Below are 20,246 nucleotides of genomic sequence, written 5' to 3' on the forward strand. Positions count from 1 at the left end.
CTGCAGCTCCCAGCTGGAGAGGGGGGCGGGGAGGGGGCCGAGGGGCAGCCCCGAGGCTCCCTTCCCCCTCCCCCTTCCCAGCTGGGCTCTCCCCAGGGGAATTCCCCACCCGGAGAGAAAGTCGCCAGAGGCTGCAGGGAGTGGGCAGGGAGGAGGGGAGGGCGCCCAGGGGGAGAGCAGAGGTGAGGAAGTCTGGGGAAGGAGATGGGGGTGCAGAGAGGAGGCGAAGGGGTGGAGGGGTGGGCAAGAGGCCATCCTGGGCTATGAAGACTCGGAGTCCTGGAGAGAGACTGGCTGGGCCCCTGGCAAGACAGGACCCCAGGGAGGCAGGGGCATGGAGATGGGGGAACCCTGAGAGCCCGGGATTGATGGTGAGTTGGAAGGAGAGGTTTCCAAAAGGAGAGAGCTAGGATTGGGGAGTCTGAGATTGCGGAGTACTATGGGGTGAGGAGACAAGGATGGATGGGGTCTCTGGGTGAAGAAAGGTCATAGAAGGAGGTTTCAGAGAGTGATGGGCTAAGGAGAAGGCGACTGGGGGTGTTGGGGAGAAAGGAGAGAGGCTGGGGTGCAAGGCCCAAAGAGGAGCGGGGAGGTAGTGGGAGGAGGGAGCTGGAGGAGAGGGCGGCTGAAGTGAGGGTCTCCTGGACAGAGGGTCTGGAGAGGGATATCTGGGGTATCGTCAGAGATGGGGGTTAGAGAATCCTGAGGGGCAGGTGCCGTGCCTTAGAAGGTCCTAGAAGAGCAGGTGTTAGGGTCGGAAACCTGGTGAGGCGGTAGCAAATGGGGGGCGGGGGTCCCCAGGAGGAGAGATTTCCAGGAGGGGAGGGCGGAGGGAGGTGGGAGAGGCAGTGGTCCTGGAGAGACACGTGCCCAAGGATATAAGGCCCCAAAGCCGACTGGGGTCAGGGAACCGGGGGTCTTGGAGAGAGGGAGGGGCAGGGGTCCGAGCCGCCCATTAGGGGAGGCGAGGTGACTCCAGAGGGAGAAGGGCTGAAGACTGGGGAGGGGGCTGTCTCACTCCCCAATCACCCCCTCCGTCTTTCCCATTTTCACTTCCCAAACTCCCCGGTTCTCCCCGGTTGCCACGGCAACCGCTCTTGCCAGGCGCGGTCACCAAGGAAACCCCGTGCCCGCCTCTCCCCCCTCCCCATCACTGGCGTGCCCCCCCCACCCCAAGCAGCAGCGGTGTGGAGGGTGGGAGGGGCCATGGGGAGAGGAATAACCTGGACTCCCGCCCCAGAAAGGGGGGCCCGGACCTACGCCCGGAGAACCCCCTACCCTAAGCCTACTTCCTCAGCCCCACAGCTGGATACGCAGCGACCGCCGGACGCACCCCCCACAACCTGTCCCCAGGCAGCGGCGACAACCCCCCCCACCCAGCACAGAACTCTCCCGGCCCGGAGAACCCCCACCCAGTCGCCTCCCCAACCGGCTTCTGCCTCCCATTAGGCCCCGCCCCCTGTCCTCTGCCATCCCCCCCATCCCGGAGGAGGCCTAAGACCACTGTCCCCCAATTAGCGAATGTCCCCCACCCACCCCCCGCGGTTCCGCCTCCGGCCCCCGCCCCCGACCCGTGCCCCTTGGCGGCTACTCACAGCGAGGAGAGGGGTTCCTTCCGGGGGGCAGCATGCCCGGCCCGTGGGGGGAGGACCCCCCCAATGAGGCTGAGAAATTTGGGGTGCAAGGCCCGCTGCGGGGAGGCGCGGGGGGCGGGGCTGCGGCCGGGCCCGGAGCCTCTCGCGCTCTCCCCCCTCCCCGGCTCCTGGGTGGGGAGGGGGCTTCCGCAGCGGCGGCGGTGGGGCTGGGGGGGCCGCTCTGCCTCCTTGCCTCGCGCCCGCCTGCCGTCCGGCCCCGGCGCCCTCGCCCGCCGCCCGCCTTCCTTCTTGCCTTCCTTTCTTTCCTTCTTTCTTTCCTGGCTTCCTTCCTTCCAGCCTTCCTTCCTTCCTTCCTCCCTCCTCGGGCCCGCCGGCGCCGCTCTCCCCCCACCCCACCCCCCCCCAGGCCCCGGCCCCGGCCCCGGCCCCCGCCTCGGACGGTGCGGCAGCGACCGAGAGCAGCCGAGAGCGGCGGAGACGGGAGCGGAATACTGATGATGGTGGGAGCGGGCGGGCGGAGGGAGGGAGCAGGGAGGGAGGCCCGGGAGGAGAGGAGGGGGGAGAGAGGGAGGGGAGGGAGGGCAGCGTGGAGAGGGAGGAAGGAAAGGGGGGGGAAGAACTGGAGAGGATGGGAGAGGGAGGGAAGAAAGGAGAGGGAGACGGGAGGGAAGGGAAAGGGGGGAGGAAAGAAGAGGGAAGGGGAGGAAAGAAGGAAGGAAGTGGGAAGGGGGTGGAGGAAAGAAGAGGGGGAGAAAAAGGGGAGGGAGCAGGGAAGAGAGGAGGGAAAGGGGAGAGGGTGTGGGGGGGAGGGGAGGGGGTGGTGGGGAAACTCCTGCAATAAGGTCCTGGATGAAGGGGAGGGGAGGGCGGGGGAGCAGGGAGAGTGGGTAGAGGAAGAGGAAAGGAGGGAGAAGAGGAGTGGAGGGAGAGATTGGTAGAGAGATGGGCAGGAGAGGCCCAGGGGCAGGGAAGTGAGGGGAAAGAGGAAGGAGGGAAGGCCCAGCTTTGAGGGCTGCAGGGGACAGAGGGGCCTGGAGGGCAGCGGGGGCTGCGGGGAGAAGAATGGGGAGTGTGGTGGGTGTTGTCAGGAAGATCAGGGGAAGCTGGCAGGACCCGGAAGAGGCAGAGGAACTAAGTCGGACAGAGATGACAGGATGGAAGACGTAGGGAAGGACCCGTCGGGGGGGATGGGGGAGGAGAAAGATCTCGGGGGAGGGGAGAGAAGCTGCGGAACTGGATCTTTGAGGGCCCAAGACTGGATGGCAAGAGCCCGGGGAGTAGACGGAGTAGGGGAGAGGACAGAGGGCCTTTCTTGAACCCTGCTGTGTGCCCCCTTCGTCAGCCCCTCCACCTCATGAAGAGAAGAACCCCCAAACCCATTTTCCAGAAGAGACCATTGAGGGTCTTGGAGGAGCCAGGATGGGGTTTGCATGCACAGTCCTGGGCTGGGGGGACCCTGAGGGAGATGGAGAATAGGTCAGTTCCTAGCTTTCGTCCCTGGTCCAGACCTGGCAGGTGGAGGCACCTGGGAAGGGCAGAGGGCACAACCCACAGCCTCCCTCTCCACTCTCCTCTCACCTCCCCCAGGTGTTGGCAGCGGGTGCTGGGGACGCATTTAGAGCTGTGAAGCTGCGCTGCATCTTGGGTGCAGGGAGGGGGAGGGCAGATGCAGAGGCCTCTGGGAGGTCACCACGACCCTCCCCTCTACCTCCCCGGTCCACTGCCCCAAAAGCTTGGGCCCCAAGGAAGGGGGACATCGGGAATCAGGGGCAGAGAAACCCACAAAGAGAGGTGGCCCCTGTCCAGGACACTGAAGATCCTTCCCGATGTTAAAATTAGCACAGAAGTTTCACCCCTTCCTTGTTATCCCCCAAAACGCTGACTAATAACTGAGGACTCCGGAGAGAGAGAAGAGAGATGAAGGTTCCTTCTTTCAGTGCCAGGGGGCCCCGGACAGACTCTCCGTCTTCCCCTTCTCCTCGGAGAGCCCCAGGGAGGGAAAGTGTGGCCCTAACCCTGCAGGCAGAGCCTGGGGAGAGTCGGGGTTGGAAGCTGGAAGGAAAGTGGGCCAGACACATCTATAATGAGCCAGGGTTCCCGAGAGAAGCCAGGTCACAGGTGGGTTCAGAAGAGGTGGTTTCGGGTGGGCGTTGGTGGGCGCTGAGCCCTGAGAGCTGCCGAGAGGAGAAACTGAGAAGGGGCCAGGCGAGGGCCAGGGAGGGGCAGGTGGTGCTGTGGTGCTTCCGGTTTCACCCGCCCCTGGGCGTCGTCGCTTAAGTCTAGTTTGCAAGACTGGACCAGTGAATGTGTGTGTGCACCAGGGTCCAGCACAGAATAGGCCCAGACCAATGGTGACACCAACAAAACAGAATCACATGGTGGCAGCCCGAGGTTCCTGCTGGTCTCCCACAGGCCAGATGCCCAGCACCTCACAAGCATGGCATCGATCCTGCAACCACGCGGTACCAACTCTTAGGGATGGGAGCCCCGGTGGGCACAGGTGAGAGCAGGCCCCTGCTGAGCCCCGAGTTAACCCTTTCATTACAAGAGGGTCTCAGCCGGGCATGGTGGCTCGCACCTGAAATCCCAGCACTTTGGGAGGCTGAGGTGGGTGGATCACTTGAGGTCAGGAGTTCGAGACCAGCCTGACCAATATGGTGGTGAAACCCCATCTCTACTAAAAATACAAAAATTGGCCGGGCGCGGTGGCTCAAGCCTGTAATCCCAGCACTTTGGGAGGCCGAGACGGGCGGATCGCGAGGTCAGGAGATCGAGACCATCCTGGCTAACCCAGTGAAACCCCATTTCTACTAAAAAAAAATATGAAAAACTAGCCGGGCGAGGTGGCGGGTGCCTGTAGTCCCAGCTACTTGGGAGGCTGAGGCACGAGAACGGCAGCGTAAACCCGGGAGGCGGAGCTTGCAGTGAGCTGAGATGGGGCCACTGCACTTTAGCCTGGGCGACAGAGCCAGACTCTGTCTCAAAAAAAAAAAAAATACAAAAATACAAAAATTAGCCAGGCATGGTGGTGCACGCCTGTAATCCCAGCTACTTGGGAGACTGAGGCACAAGAATCACTTGCACCTGGGAGGCGGAGGTTGCAGTGAGCCGAGATCACACTATTGTACTCCAGCCTGGGTGACAGAGTGAAATTCAGTCTCAAAAAACAAACAAACAAACCAAGAGGGTCTCAGGTGAGAGGCCAAGCCGTGTCAGGTGGGGCCCTTAGAGAAGCAGGGAAGTATTCCAATATTTTAACAACCAGTGAACCCTCTTGGTCCATGCAGCCTAAGTCTCAGCCCTGCCTGGAGGGTGTGACTGCCCCTGTTTTACTGAAGGAGAAATAATTTGCCATCAACCCCCAGAACTCATCAAGGGCCTTCAGCACCGGGCGCTGTTCAGGGTCCTGAGAGCCAGCCGGAGAACAGGAAGGAGACTGCACCTGTCCCCGCGGAGCTGACCCTCCAGCAGAGAGGATAACTCAAGGTCCTATTTCCAAGAGCAGTGTGAGCAATGAAGAAAATAAGAGGACAATTAGGGCGGAGAGAAGTTGGTGGGAGGTCAGGAGGACAGACTTGAGGTGATCAGGAGAGGCCTCCTGGAGGAGGTGTCTTTTGTCCCGAGGCCAAAATAAGGAGACAGCTCGTTGCGTGCACAGGGGCAAGCACCTAGGGCAGAGGCCCCCAAATGGCAGCAAGCCGGGCCTGTTTGAGAGATGGGAGCGAGACGGGTCTGGCGTGGAGGAAGAAGAGAAGCAGAGTGGAAAAAGGTGAGGATGAAGCCCCAGGTTTGACTCAAACACAAAACCAAACCTTAATACTCCCCACTGTCCCCTAAACCTTGCCCTAAGGCTTAACTCTAATCTCCCACTCAGGTGATAGTCCTGAGCAACCGGAACACTGATCCTCATTTTTCATTCATGTTTTCAACATGGACTGGGGCCTCTGATGCCCCAGAAATGGTATCAGGTAAGAGACCCTCCACAGTAACGAATGCTCAAAGGTATTTTCACCATTGAAAACACACACACACACACATACACACGGAAATTGTACATTTCCTTCGGGATGGGATTTCAGAGGTTAAATTTCAAATTTCTTTGCTTCGGGCTGTTAAAAAAAAAATTATCCACGCAATGTGTTCACTGCCTGTCTCACCCCAATCAGAAGCTATGATTGGCAGTTTGGTATACCTTTGATCAATAAAATATGGGAAAATGAATGAACTTTTCACTTAATGTAGTTCGGTTTGTAGTTCAGAAAAATCTCTCAAAGTGGGACTTATGGGGGACAGTGGCTAAAGGAATCACAGCCACTCTGGCGTTCTTGTATTTAGTTCTATCCAGTTACACTGGACAACTCCCAGGCACCCTTCACCTGGGCTGCGACGTAACAGGACTGTCACCCACGGTGGGAAGCTCTGGGAAGGCGGCTCACACCACCATGGGTGCAAAGCAGCTTGGCCTTATGCCTTACCCCCAATTATTTTTTATTTATTTTTTTTTTTGAGACAGGGCCTGGCTCTGCCACCCAGGCCAGAGTGTGGTAGTGCCATGTTGGCTCACCGCAACCTCCACCTCCCGGGTTCAAGCGATTCTCCTGCCTCAGCCTCCGAGTAGCTGGGACTACAGGCGCGCACCACCACGCCCAGTGTTTTGTATTTTTAGTAGAGATGGGGTTTCACCATGTTGGCCAGGCTGGTCTCGAACTCCTGGCCTCAGGTGATTCACCTGCCTCAGCCTCCCAAAGTGCTGGGTTTACAGGCATGAGCTGCTGCGCCTGGGCTCTTACCTCCAATTCTGACCATCGCTAACTGCTATGATCTGAATATGTTCCCCCAAAATTCCTATGTTGAAACTTAATTGCCAATGTGACAATATTAACAGGTGGGTCCTTGATGAGGTGATTAAGTTGCAAGGGCAGAGCCCTCATGAATGTCATTAGTGACTTTATTTATTTATTTATTGGAAATATTCTCGCTCTGTCACCCAGACTGGACTGCAGTGGCACGATCTCTGCTCATTGCAACCTCTGCCTCCTGGGCTCAAGCAGTTCTCGTGCCTCAGCCTCCCAAGTAGCTGGGACTACAGGCCCCTGCCACCAAGCCCAGCTTTTTTTTTTTTTGTATTTTAGTAGAGATGGGGTTTCACCATGTTGCCCAGGGTGTCTCGAACTCCTGAGCTCAGGCAATCCACCCGCATCAACCTCCCAAAGTGCTAGGATTACAACCATGAGCCAGCACATTCAGCTGCATCAGTGACTTTATAACAGAGGTTTGGCCAGGCCCAGTGGCGCAGACCTGTAATCCCAGCCATTTGGGAGGCCGAGGTGGGAGGATCACTGGAGTCCAAGAGTTTGAGAGCAGTCTAGGTAATACGGCAAAACCCATAAAAAATACAAAGCCCATAAAAAATACAAAAAATTAGCCAGTATAGTGGCATGTACCTGTAGTCCCAGCTACTCAGGAGGCTGAGATGAGAGGATCGCTTGAACCTGGGAGGTGCTGGTTCCAATAAGCTGAGATTTCGCCACTGCACTCCAGCCTGGGGGACAGAGTGAGATCCTGTCTCAAACAACAACAACAAAAAACCCAGAAGTTTGAGTGAGCTTTATTCCCTTTTGCTATGTGAAGACACAGCAAGAAGGTACCATCTATGGAGAACAGCTCTGCCCCCGACACTGAGTCTGCTGGCGCCTTCATCTTGGAATTCCCAGCCTTCAGAACTGCGAGAGAAAATTCCCATTGTTTATAAATTACTCAATCTAGGCCGGGCGTGATTGTTCACACCTGTAGTCCCAGCACTTTGGGAGGCCAAGGTGGGCGGATCACTTGAGGTCAGGAGTTCAAGACCGGCCTGGCTAACGTGGTAAAACCCCGTCCATCTCTACTAAACATATGAAAATTGGCTGGGCATGGTGGTGGGCACCTGTATTCCCAACTACTCAGGAGGCTGAGGCAGGAGAACTGTTTGAGCCCAGGAAGTGTGGAGGTTGCAGTGAGCCAAGATTGTACCACTGCACTGCAGCCCGGGCAACAGAGCAAAACTTTGTCTCTAAACAAATAAATAAATAAATTTACCCAATCGAAGGTATTTTTCTGTAGCAGCCCCAATGGACAAAGACCCTGTGCCTCTAATCCAAACCCTAACCCTCCTGTTAGGAGAGATGAACGGTCACTGAAAGAGAAGCACAGAGCTGGGTACTCCATCCTCACAGCAGGGTAACGTCCCTATTGCCTGCTTGTCTGGTTTCCAGAATGTCTGCACTTGTCCTGAGTCAGTGTGACAGGCTACATTTCCTGAAGATGACTGTAATCATTGCCCCGTCCCTCAGGCTCTTCTTACGACGAGACTGACACTTTCCCCTGTCTCATCCCATCAGACATGCTGATTGGCAGTGAGGTATACCTTTGATAAATAAAAGCCCTTGAAACTGGGAGGGCTTTTGTGACTTTTTTTTTTTTTTTTTTTTGAGACAGAGTCTCGCTCTGTTGCCCAGGCTGGAGTGCAGTGGCCTGATCTCAGCTCACTGCAAGCTCTGCCTCCCGGGTTTACACCATTCTCCTGCCTCAGCCTCCCAAGTAGCTGGGACTACAGGTGCCCACCACCTCGCCCGGCTAGTTTTTTGTATTTTTTTTTAGTAGAGACAGGGTTTCACCGGGTTAGCCAGGATGGTCTCGATCTCCTGACCTCGTGATCCGCCCATCTTGGCCTCCCAAAGTGCTGGGATTACAGGCTTGAGCCACCACGCCCGGCTTTGTGACTTTTTTAACCAATGGCCTGTGGCCACCAAAAAGATGTAGCTTCTGCTTTATTTACTAAAATATTAACTCCAGCCTTTGGCAGCTCTACAAGCTGACTGACTGCTCTGAGGTAGTTATGCTGTGAGGCAGCTCGGACTAACCTGATATAGTTGGGTGTTTTTTTATTATTATTTTTTTTATTTTTTGAAACAAGGTCTCACTCTGTCACCCAGGCTGGAGTGCATTGATGCAATCATGGCTTACTGTAGCCTTGACCCAAGGGGTTCAAATGATCCTCCCGCCTAAGCCTCCTTAGTAGCTGGGACTATAGGTATGTGCCACCACGCATGGCTAATTTTTAAGTTTTTTGTAGCGATGGGGCCCCACTGTGTTGCCCAGGCTGGTCTCAAATTCCTGGGCTCAAGCTGTCCTCCTGCCTTGGCCCCTCAAAGTGCTGGCATTACAGGCATGAGCCACACCTGACCGAGTTTAGATACTTGTCCCTTCCAAATCTCCTTTTGAAATGTGATCCCCGATGTTGGATGGGCGGCCTGGGGGGAGGTGTCTGGGTCACAGAGGCAGACTCCCTCATCAATATCTTGGTGCCATTCCTGCAGCAATGAATGAGTTCTTGCTCTATTAGTTCACTGGGATCTAGTTGTTAAAAAGGGCCTGGCACCTCCCTCCTCACTGTCTTTTTTGCTCCTTCTCTCACCATGTGACATACCGGCTTCCCCTCCCCTTTCGCCCTCTTCTATGATTGAAAGCTTCCTGGCTGGGTGCAGTGGTTCACGCCTGTAATCCCAGCACTTTGGGAGGCTGAGGCAGGAGTATCGCCTGAGGTCAGGAGCTCGAGACCAGCCTGGCCAACATGGCAAAATCCCATCTCTACTAAAAATACAAAAATTAGCCAGGCGTGGTGGCACGCATCGGTAGTTCCAGCTACTAGGGAGGCTGAGGCAGGAGAATTGTTTGAACCCGGGAGGTGGAGGTTGCAGTGAGCCAAGATCACACCACTGCACTCCAGCCTGGATGACAGAACAAGACTCCGTCTTGGGAAAAAGCAAAAACAAAAACAGAGCATCACTTACAACATTTTCTTGCCAGGAGCATTTAAAGTAAATCTAATTAAGCCCCAAGACCTGTGGTTCCCAAACTAGATGCCAAGACACCCTGGGGTGACTACAGCAAATTCATAGCAGGCCACGGCAGTCCTATGGTGGTAAACGTTTACCAACCAGTTCTCAACACTCAGTAGAGGAGAGATGTACTTTTTTTTTTTTTGCTTCTGCTTGGAAAGCCAGCACTGGCTGGCTCCAGCACACAACTGGTTACAGGATCTTTAAATTTTTCAAATGAAACACAGTGATGGTTGACATCTCTCAGACACCACCATGACCTCATGGCTTGGGACAGTCCACAGTTTCAACATTAGATTATGCTACGTTAGAGGGATGATATTATCTCCGTGAAGCTGAGTTTTTGGCAGTTCCATGATTAAAAGCAAGCACTACCTGTTTGTGGAACAGGAAATGAGGGTGGTGGTGTCCAATCTGATTCCAAAGTGTGAGAGGTGTATATACCCCATTAGTAAGTAATCAGTGCCATTTAAGACTGAAATAAAGGCCAGACACCGTGGCTCATGCCTATAATCCCAGCACTTTGGGAGGCCAAGCGGGGCAGATCATTTGAGACCAGGAGTTCGAGACCAGCCTGGCCAACATGGCAAAACTCGTTGGTGAAACTCCATCTCTACTAAAAATACAAAAAGTAGCCCGGTGTGGTGGCGCACACCTGCAGCCTCAGCTACTCTGGTGCCTGAAGCAGGAGGATCACTTCAACCCCAGAGGCGGAGGTTACAGTGAGCTGAGATCACACCACTGCATTCCAGCCTGGGTGACAAAATAAGACTCTGTATCAGTTAAAAAAAAAAAAAAAAAAAAAAAAGGATGAAATAAATTATTTTTTCTTTCAATTTGTGTGCCTTAGTTTTCTAGCTGGTGCTAAGTTGCTAGAACAAGACTTCTTAAGCTGTATGAACATAACTACTTAATAACGGAACCACCAAGTATTTCTTTCTGGGTTAGGGACACCATGAGAAAATGACTGAGGTGCTGTGAACTGAGAATGTGGGGGAACCTCTGCACGAGCTCCCATTTCCATCTACAGGAACTAGGAGAGAGAAACAAGCTGGGAGACACTGTGAAGGAACAATCAGGCAAATCCAGAATGTGGGGCATTCTAGGAGGCAGCCAGCCTGGTCCCTCCAAAAAGTCACCGTCATGGAGCAGAGACACGGGCTGGAGTGGTTGCTCTAAATTAAAATAGATTAAGGAGCTATAACCACCACATGCAATGCTTGAGCCTTGCTTGGATCCTGGTTTGCAACATTTCTTTTTTCTTTTTTTCTTTTTTTTGGAGATGGAGTCTCACTTTTTTGCTTAAGCTGGAGTGCGGTGGTGTAATCATAGTTCGCTGCAGCCGCCAACTCCTGGGCTTAAGTGATCCTCCTGCCACAGCCTTCTGAGTAGCGGGGATTACAGGCAGGTGCTACCACACCTGGCTAATTTTTTTTTTTTTTTTTGAGACGGACTCTCGCTCTGTCACCCAGGCTGGAGTGCAGTGACACGATCTCAGCTCAATGCAACCTCCACCTTCCAGGCTCAAGTCATTCTCCTGCCTCCGCTTACCAAGTAGCTGAAACTGCAGGCGCACACCACCATGCCTGGGTAATTATTTTTTCTTTTGTATTTTTAGTAGAGACAAGGTTTCACCTTGTTGGTCAGGCTAGTCCCAAACTCCTGACCTCAAGTGATCTGCCCGCCTCGGCCTCCCAAAGTGCCTATGATTACAGATGGCAGCTACTGCACCTGGCTAATTTTTAAACTTTTTTTTTTTAAGAGATGGGGTCTTGCTATGTTGCCCAGGCTGATCTTCAACTCCTGGCCTCACACGATCCTCCTGCCTTGGCCTCTCAAAGCACTAGGATTATACATGTGGGCCACTGTGCCCAGCCCATAGTATTTTTTTAAAGTCCTAAAAGGCAATCTCTGGACAAGCGGGATAATGTGAATTTGGACTTGATCTTAGAAGCGCTAGGGAGCTACGGTTACTCTTCTTGGGTGTAATATGATATAATATTGTAGTTATGTAGGAAAATGTTCTTATTTTTTCTTTCTTTTTTTTTTGATTTTTTTTTGTTTTTTGTTTTTTTAATTTGTTTGTTTTGTTTTGTTTTTGAGACAAGGTCTCACTCTGTTGCCCAGGCTGGAGTGCAGTGGCACAGTCTTGGCTTGGTGTAACCTCTACCTCCCTGGTTCAAGCCATCTTTTCTTTTCAGCCTCCTGGGTAGCTGGGACTGCAGGTGTGCACCCCTATGGCTGGCTAACTTTTGTATTTTTTTTTTGTAGAGTTTTCCCATGTTTCTGTACATTGCCTAGACTGGTCTCGAACTCCTGGCCTCAAGTGATCTGCCTGTCTCACCCTCCCAAAGTGCTGGGATTACAGGCACGAGCCACAACGCCTGGCCTAGAGTGTTCTTATCTTAGGAGATTCGTATGGAAGCATTTGCGTCTGCAACCTCCTCTCAAATCATTCAGCATCTCAAATATTAACAACGACGGAATCAAAGTGGTGGACATATGGATGCTCAATTTTTTTTCAGCTTTCTGGATATATGATATTTTTCATAAAAAATTTGGGGGAGATTCATCTGAGAGAAGTCACATTTAGGGCACGTTGTTGCTTGCAATTAACCACTCCCCTCCTGCATAAACGCTTCTCCCTGTCTGCACCAGCCTTTAAGATTTCCCTAGTCTCTCCCGTCTTAAAGAGGAACCACACCATCATGCCCCTCCTCTGATACATCTCCCTGCAGCGACCACCCGCTTCTCTTGTTCTTCTCAGCAAAACTTCACAAAAGCTACCTCTCCTTCTTCATGTCCTAGTTCCTCTCCAAACACCAGCTGGGCTTCTGCCTCCCACCCCCGACCAAGCTGTCCCTGTCCAAGGCCACCAATGGCCTCGGCACTGCACATTCAACGGCCACTTCTCTACCCTCATCCCACTCTTGCACTTGGCAGCACTGGCCACAGAATCTCCTGGAAACCAATGTCTTTTCATGGCTTCAATGACTTCAAACCCTCCTCATTTCCTCCTCTTTCACCTGGCTGGGCCTTCTAGGACTCGTCTGCCAGTTCCCCTCCTTTGCTTGCCCCCTAAGTGTGGGAGGAAAGCCACTGGATCCCAGCCCTCTTTGTGCTCTGTTCTCTACCCCTAGGTGACCCAGTTGTGTGGCTTTAAATCCAGACAACCAGGCCGGGCGTAGTGGCTCAGGCCTGTAATCTCAGCACTTTGGGAGGCTGAGGCGGGCAGATCTCTTGAGGTCAGGAGTTCGAGACCAGCCTGACCAACATGGTGAAACCCTGTCTCTACTAAAAATACAAAAATTAGCCAGGTGTAGTGGTGGGCACCTGTAATCTCAGCTACTCGGGAGGCTGAGGTGGGAGGATCACTTGAACCCGGGAGGTGGAGGTTGCAGTGAGCCAAGATCGAACCACTGCACTCCAGCCTGGGTGACAGAGCGAGACCCTGTCTCAAAAAACAAAACAAAACAAACAAACAAAAAATTCGGGCAGCCGATGACTCCCCAGTATAGGTGTCCTACTCTGAACTCTGTGCCGAGCTCCTCCTGCAGGTATACAAATGGCTCCTTGACATCTCTTCTTTTTTTTTTTTTTTTTGAGACGGAGTCTCGCTCTGTCGCCCAGGCTGGAGTGCAGTGGCACAATCTTGGCTCACTGCAAGCTCCGCCTCCTGGGTTCAAGCCATTCTCTTTTCTTTCTTTTCTTTCCTTCCTTCCTTCCTTCCTTCCTTCCTTCCTTCCTTCCTTCCTTCCTTCCTTCCTTCCTTCCTCTCTCTCTCTCTCTCTTTCTCTCTCTTTCTCTCTTTCTTTCTTTCTGACAGAGTCTCCCTCTGTTGCTCAGGCTGGAGTGTGGTGGCGTGATCTTGGCTCACTGCAACCTCTGCCTCCCAGGTTCAAGCAATTCTTGTATCTCAGCCTCCTGAGTAGCTGGGATTACAGGCGCCCACCACCACGCCAGGTTAATTTTTGTATTTTTAGTAGAGAAGGGGTTTTGTCATGTTGGCCAGGCTGGTCTCGAACTCCTGACCTCAATTGATCTGCCCTCCTCGGCCTCCCAGAATGCTGTGATTACAGGCATGAGCCATCATGCCCAGCCTGAAATTTTCTTCACTTGTTTCCTTACTACTCACTGTCTTCCCTCACTTGAGGGCAAACTCCATGAGACCAAAGACCTGGTCTATTTTCAGTGATGACTACATTCCCAGTGTCTGGAAAATGCCAGGAGAACTGAGTATTTTCATGGAATTTGTGGAATATTACGTACAATCCATGCAGGCTGCTCTGCACTTTAAATACCTTTCTTGAAACAGAATCATCCCTCCCCATAACACAGCATTAATTGTTCTCCTTGGTCTACTGTGCATGAGATAAGTGCTTGGGTTACTTCTGACCCCACCAACAATCCTGCAAGGAAGGTGCTATTAATATCCTCCTCTCCACTTTATAGAGAAGACTCAAGTGCAAAGAGCTGAGGTGCTTGCGCAAGACCACCGCACAGGAACGAAGCATCAGAGTGTGGAATTGAGACCTGTTCTACTGCACTCCGGAGCACATGTTCTTTCTACTCTGCCATAATGTTTGGGACAAAATTGAATCATGAGGGTTTTTTTTTTTTCCCCCATTACAAATGTAACACATCGGGAGCTCCTGCGTACGGCTGGGATGAGTCACTGGCACCAGACGTGCCCTCCTGCGAAAAACAACTGTGAAACTGGACAAAATATAGGAGGGCCACTGCTTCCAGGCATTGAACCGTGGAAAGAGGACTGCGATCCTTGAGAGGAGACGATGGTGAAGGTGAGCCCATGTATTGGCCCAGGTTCCTCACCGGGAGCCCTGTCCCTACCACGGCACAGAGATAAGGGGCTAAAACAGTGCAGTTGTTTTTCGTGTTTTCTCTTATCTTCTTTCTATTCTCTTCTTTTTTTTTTTTTTTTTTTTTGAGACTGAGTCTCGCTGTTGCCCAGGCTGGAGTGCAATGGTGCGATCTCGGCTCAATGCAGCCTCCACCTCCTGGGTTCAAGCAGTTCTCCTGCCTCAGCCTCTCGAGTAGCTGGGATTACAGGCACGTGCCATCACGCCCGGGTAATTTCTGTATTTTTAGTAGACACAGGGTTTTGCTATGCTGCCAAAGCTGAGACAGGCAGGCCTCAAGGGATCTGCCTGTCTCAGCTTCCCAAAGTGGTGGGATTACAGGAGTGAGCCACCGCGCCTGGCCCAGAGCAGTCTTACTGAGCTGAGGAGGCAGAGAGAGTGCTCTGGGGGCTGCTGACAAGGCTGGAATTTGCAGGACAGGGCAGTGGGGAAGAGGGAGCTACATGAGGTTGGCCCCCAGAAGGCTGTGAGGAGTTCCCCATAGGTCCTTGGCTAAGGACTGGACAGTGTTTGCAGAGGACAAGACTCCATGAGTCCCAGTTGGAAGTAGCTGCTACAAAGATGAGAGATGAGCAGAAATAAAAGCCATCATGCAGTGCTAGGAGATGCTGAGTCTCCCGCCCAATCAGAGTGGGGGGCCCTCGCTAAGCTTCCGGGCGTTCATTTGAAAGCTCAGGAAGGCCATGCTTTAGGAGTAAGGCCCATACCCTATAGTAAGGGCCATGCTCCAGGACTAGGAAGAGAAGTAAAATGGACCTATCCTAACAGTGAGTCAAAACCAAGCCTGGGCTGGGCGTGGTGGCTCACGCCTATAATCCCAGCTCTTTGGGAGGCCGAGGCGGGTTGATTGCTTGAGGCTAGGAGTTCAAGACCAGCCTGGGCAACATGGTGAAACACCGTCTCTACAAAAAATATAAAAATTAGCCGGGTTTGGTGGCAAGGGTCTGTGGTCCCAGCTTCTCTGGAGGCTGAGGTGAGAAGACTGCTTGAGCTCAGGAAGCAGAGGTTGCAGTGAGCCGACATCACACCACTGCACTCCAGGCTGGGCAACAGAGTGAGACTGTCTCAAAAAAAAAAAAAAAAAAAAAAAACACCCAAAACAAACAAACAAACAAAAACCAATCAAACCCCAAGCCCAATAGGATCCAAAATATCTTCCAGTAACTGCCTTTCAGAACAAAACTCAACACTTTTCCTTCCTTTCTTTCTTTCTCTTTCTTTCTTTCTCTCTTTCTGTCTGTTTCTTTCTTTTCTTTCTTTCTCTCTCTCTCTCTCTCTCTCTCTCTCTCTCTCTCTCTCTCTCTCTCTCTCTCTCTCTCTCTCTCTCTCTCTCTCTCTCTCTCTCTCTCTCTCTCTCTCTCTCTCTCTCTCTCTCTCTCTCTCTCTCTCTCTCTTTCTCTTTCTCTTTCTCTCTTTCTTTCTTTTTTGAGATAGAGTCTTGTTCTGTTGCCCAGGCTGGAGTGCAATGGCTTGATCTCGGCTCACTGCAACTTCTGGGTTCAAGCGATTCTCCTGCCTCAGCCTCTTGAGTAGTTGGGATTACAGGCACCCGCCACCACGCCCAGCTAATTTTTATATTTTTAGTAGAGACGTCCCAGCTTCGCCATGTTGGCCAGGCTGGTCTTGAACTCCTGACCTCAGGTGATCTGCCCGCCCCGGCCTCCCAAAGTGCTGGGATTACAGGCGTGAGCCACTGCACCCGGCCCAAAACTCAACACTTTTCAAAGGAAGACAACATCATTCAGGGTCCCTACTATGCGCCATCCATAATGTTCAACATTCAGCTAGAAAACATGAAACCTGCAAAAACAAACAAACAAACAAACAACAGAAAAATGTGTCCTAAACAAAAGCAAAAAGAAAAAAAAGAAAAAAAAAAGAAGGGCCGGGCGCGGTGGCTCAAGCCTGTAATCCCAGCACTTTGGGAGGCCGAGGCAGGTGGATCACGAGGTCAGGAGATCGAGACTATCCTGGCTAACATGGTGAAACCCCGTCTCTACTAAAAATACAAAAAAAAAAAAAACTAGCCGGGCGTGGTGGCGGGCGCCTGTAGTCTCAGCTACTTGGGAGGCTGAGGCGGGAGAATGGCGTGAACCCGGGAGGCGGAGCTTGCAGTGAGCCGAGATCACGCCACTGCACTCCAGCCTGGGAGACACAGCGAGACTCCGTCTCAAAAAAAAAAAAAAAAAAAAAAAAAGAAGAAGAAGAAGCCAATAGAAACAGGCCTCAAGGTAACCCAGATATTGGAATTGAGAGCCAAGAATTTTACAACAGTGATTACAAATATGTTCAGCGACTTAAAGGAAAATATGCACAGGGAGTGAGAGATGGAAAATCTCAGCGGAGATACAGAAACTATGAAAAGAATCAGAGGTCAAGCAATCCATCACCTCGGCCTTCCAAAGTGCTGGGATTATAGGCATGAGCCACCGTGCCCAGGGACCAGCCTGGCAAACAGGCAAAACCCAGTCTCTACTAAAAATACAAAAATTACCCAGGTGTGGTGGCACATGCCTGTAGTCCCAGCTACTCGGGAGGCTGAGGCAGGAGAATGGTGTGAACCCGGGAGGTGGAGCTTGCAGTGAGCTGAGATCATGCCACTGCACTCCAGTCTGGGCGACAGATCCAAGACCCTGTCTCAAAAACAAAAACAAACAAACAAACAAACAAAGAATCAGAGGGATGGCCAGGTGCGGTGGCTCATGCCTATAATCCCAACACTTTAGAAGGCCAAGGTGGGCAGATCACTTGAGATAAAGAGTTTGAGACCAGCCTGGCTAACATGGTGAAACCCTATCTCTCCAACAAATACAAAAATTAGCCAGGTGTGGTGGCACATGCCTGTGGTCCCAGCTACTTGAGAGGCTGAGGCCAGAGAATCGCTGGAACCTGGGAGGTGGAGGTTGCAGTGAGCCAAGATCATGCCACTACACTCCAGTCTGGGTGACAGAGAGATAATCTGTTTCAAAAATAAATAAATAAATAGGCCGGGCGCGGTGGCTCACGCCTGTAATCCCAGCACTTTGGGAGGCCGAGGCGGGCGGATCACAAGGTCAGGAGATCGAGACCACAGTGAAACCCCGTCTATACTAAAAATTACAAAAAAATTAGCCGGGCGCGGTTGTGGGCGCCTGTAGTCCCAGCTACTCGGGAGGCTGAGGCAGGAGAATGGCGTGAACCCGGGAGGCGGAGCTTGCAGTGAGCCGAGATCGCGCCACTGCACTCCAGCCTGGGCTGGGCGACAGAGCGAGACTCCGTCTCAAAAATAAATAAATAAATAAATAAATAAATAAATAAATAAAATAAATAATAAAAAGCAGAGATAAATTCCAGACGTTACACAAACTCTTTCAGAAAACAGAAGAGGAAGAAACACTTCCAAAATCATTTCACAAGGCAGTATAATCCTGATATCAAAAGCTGACATTACAAGAAAAGAAAATTACAGACCAATATCCCTTATGAACACAGATGGAAAAGCCCTTAATAAAATACTGGAAAATCAAAATAGTAATATATGAAAAGGTTAATACATCGTAAGCAAGTGGGACTTAGACCAGGAAAGCAAGATTTGTTTAACATTCAAAAAGCAGTGAATATACTTTAGCACATAACACAATAAAGGGAAAAGTCAAATGATTATCTCAATAGATGCAGAAAAAAACTTTAAAACTATCTTTATTCAAAACAACAACATATATGTAAAAAAAGGCCTTAGGAACTTACAAAACAACTTCTAGAACAAACGTGAATTTAGCTATTTTGAAAAATAAAAGGTCAATATAAAAATTTTTAATTATATTTTTATATACTGATGCAAAATGAAATTTTGCAAAATTTTGCACTCAAAATAGCAGAAAACATACAAAATGCATAGGAATAACTTTAGCAAAAGATGTGCAAGACTTCTTTTTTTGTTGTTCTTTTGAGACGGAGTCTCACTCTGTCACCCAGGCTGGAGTGCAGTGGCATAATCTTGGCTCACTGCAACCTCCTCCTCCCGTGTTCAAGCGATTCTTCGGCCTCAGCCTCCCAAGTAGCTAGAATTACAGGCACCTGTCACCATGCCCAGCTAATTTTTGTATTTTTAGTAGAGACAGGGTTTCACCATGTTGGCCAGGCTGGTCTTGAACACCTGACCTCAGGTGATCTGCCCGCCTCAGCCTTCCAAAGTGCTGGGATTACAGGGATCTTGAATAGAAAAAACAATCTTGAAAAAGAAAAACAAAATTGGAGGATTCAAACTATCTGATTTCAAACTTACCATAAAGCTGCAGTAACCAAGACAATGTGGTATCCGCATAAGAACAGACAATTAAGAGCAAAACAGAGGCTGGCACAATGGCTCATGCCTGTAATCCCAACACTTTGGAAGGCCAAGGCAGGAAGATCCCTTGAGCCCATAAGTTTGAGACAAGACTAGGCAACATAGCGAGACCCTGTCTCTACAAAAATTTAGCCAGGTGTGGTGGTGTGTGCCTGTAGTCCCAGTTACTTGGGAGGCTGAGGTGGGGGGATTGCTTGAGCCTGGGAGGTTGAGGCTGCCGTCAGCCATGATTGCATCATTGCACTCCAGCCTGGGCCACAGAAGAGACCCTGTTCCCGCGGCCCACAAAAAAGAATAGAATAGAATAGAATAGAGAATTCTTATATAGACCCATATTTATTATCAAATGATTTTTAACACAGAAGTCAGAGCAATTCATGATGAATGAGGGGATCCATTACCTCATTGTCTGGATATGGTGACCTGGTGAGTCTCAGTTCTTTAATACTTTTTTTTGAGAGGCCTGAAGGTAGTTTCCTGAGGAAGGAATTCAGATAAAACAAATGTAAGGGTCAAGCTTTAAGACCAGAACGGTCAATTTCTCTGTTTATCCAAAAGCCATCTATGGGACTAGTGTGTGGGTTTCAAATAGACAAACAAATTGTGGTCTAATAATGGAAGAGAATACATAAAAGCAAGTAAAGCAATGAACTACTGACTTAAGCAACAACCTGGATGAATACCACAGTATTATTAAGAAAATGAAGGCTGGGCTCGGTGGCTCATACCTGTAATCCCAGCATTTCAGGGGGCCAAAGCAGGCAGATCACCTGAGGTCGGGAGTTCGAGACCAGCCTGACCAACATGGTGAAACCCTGTCTCTACTAAAAATGCAAAAATTAGCCGGGAGTGATGGTGCATGCCTGTAGTCCCAGCCACTCAGGAGGCTGAGGCAGGAGAATTGCTTGGACCCAGGAGGCAGAGGTTGCAGTGAGCTGAGATCTCACCACTGCACTCCAGCCTGGGCAAAAGAGTGAGACTCCATCTCAAAAAATAAAAAAGAAAATGAAAAGACAAGCAACAGGCTGCTAAAAATATTCACATTACATATACAATTCTCCCTCAGCATTCATGGGGGAATGTTTCTAGGACCCTCTTGGATAAGGAAATCTGTGGATGCTCAAGTCCCTTATGTAAAAAGGTATAGTATTTGCATAACCCACCTACATCCTCCTGTATTTCAGGCCATCTCTACATTATTTGTAATACCTAATAAATTGTAAATACTCCGTAAATAGTTGTTACACCATATTGCTTTAAAAAAATCTGTTATTTTTAATCGTATTATTATTATTTTTAACATTTTCTTTTCTTTTCTCTTCCTTCCTTCCTTTCTTCCTTTCTTCCTTTCTTTCTTTTCTTTTTTGAGACAGGGTCTTGCTTTGTCATCCAGGCTGGAGTGTAGTGGTGTGAGCTCAGCTCACTGCAACCTCTGCCTCCCATGCTCAAGTGATTCTCCTGCCTCAGCCTCCTGAGTAGCTGGGACTACAGGTGCCTGCCACCACAACCGGCTAATTTTTTTTTTTTTTTTTTTTTTGAGACAGAGTTTTGCTCTTGTTGCCCA

At 50.9% G+C, this 20,246-nt stretch overlaps 1 protein-coding gene across 2 annotated transcripts in view; it reads right to left on the bottom strand.

The window, feature by feature from the left end:
- Positions 1 to 2,089, bottom strand: part of LOC105497152 (leucine rich repeat containing 4B) — a 55,362-nt gene extending 53,273 nt beyond the window's left edge. Inside the window, exon 1 of one of the 2 annotated variants that reach the window (XM_011767967.3) lies at positions 1,596 to 2,089. The gene's annotated coding sequence lies outside the window, so the exon portion shown is untranslated. The remainder of the gene's footprint in view (positions 1 to 1,595) is intronic. The other variant, XM_011767966.3, reaches the window with a different exon arrangement.
- Between the last annotated feature and the right edge of the window lie 18,157 nt (positions 2,090 to 20,246).

This window comes from Macaca nemestrina, chromosome 20, assembly GCF_043159975.1.
Source record: "Macaca nemestrina isolate mMacNem1 chromosome 20, mMacNem.hap1, whole genome shotgun sequence".
Lineage (NCBI taxonomy): Eukaryota > Metazoa > Chordata > Mammalia > Primates > Cercopithecidae > Macaca > Macaca nemestrina.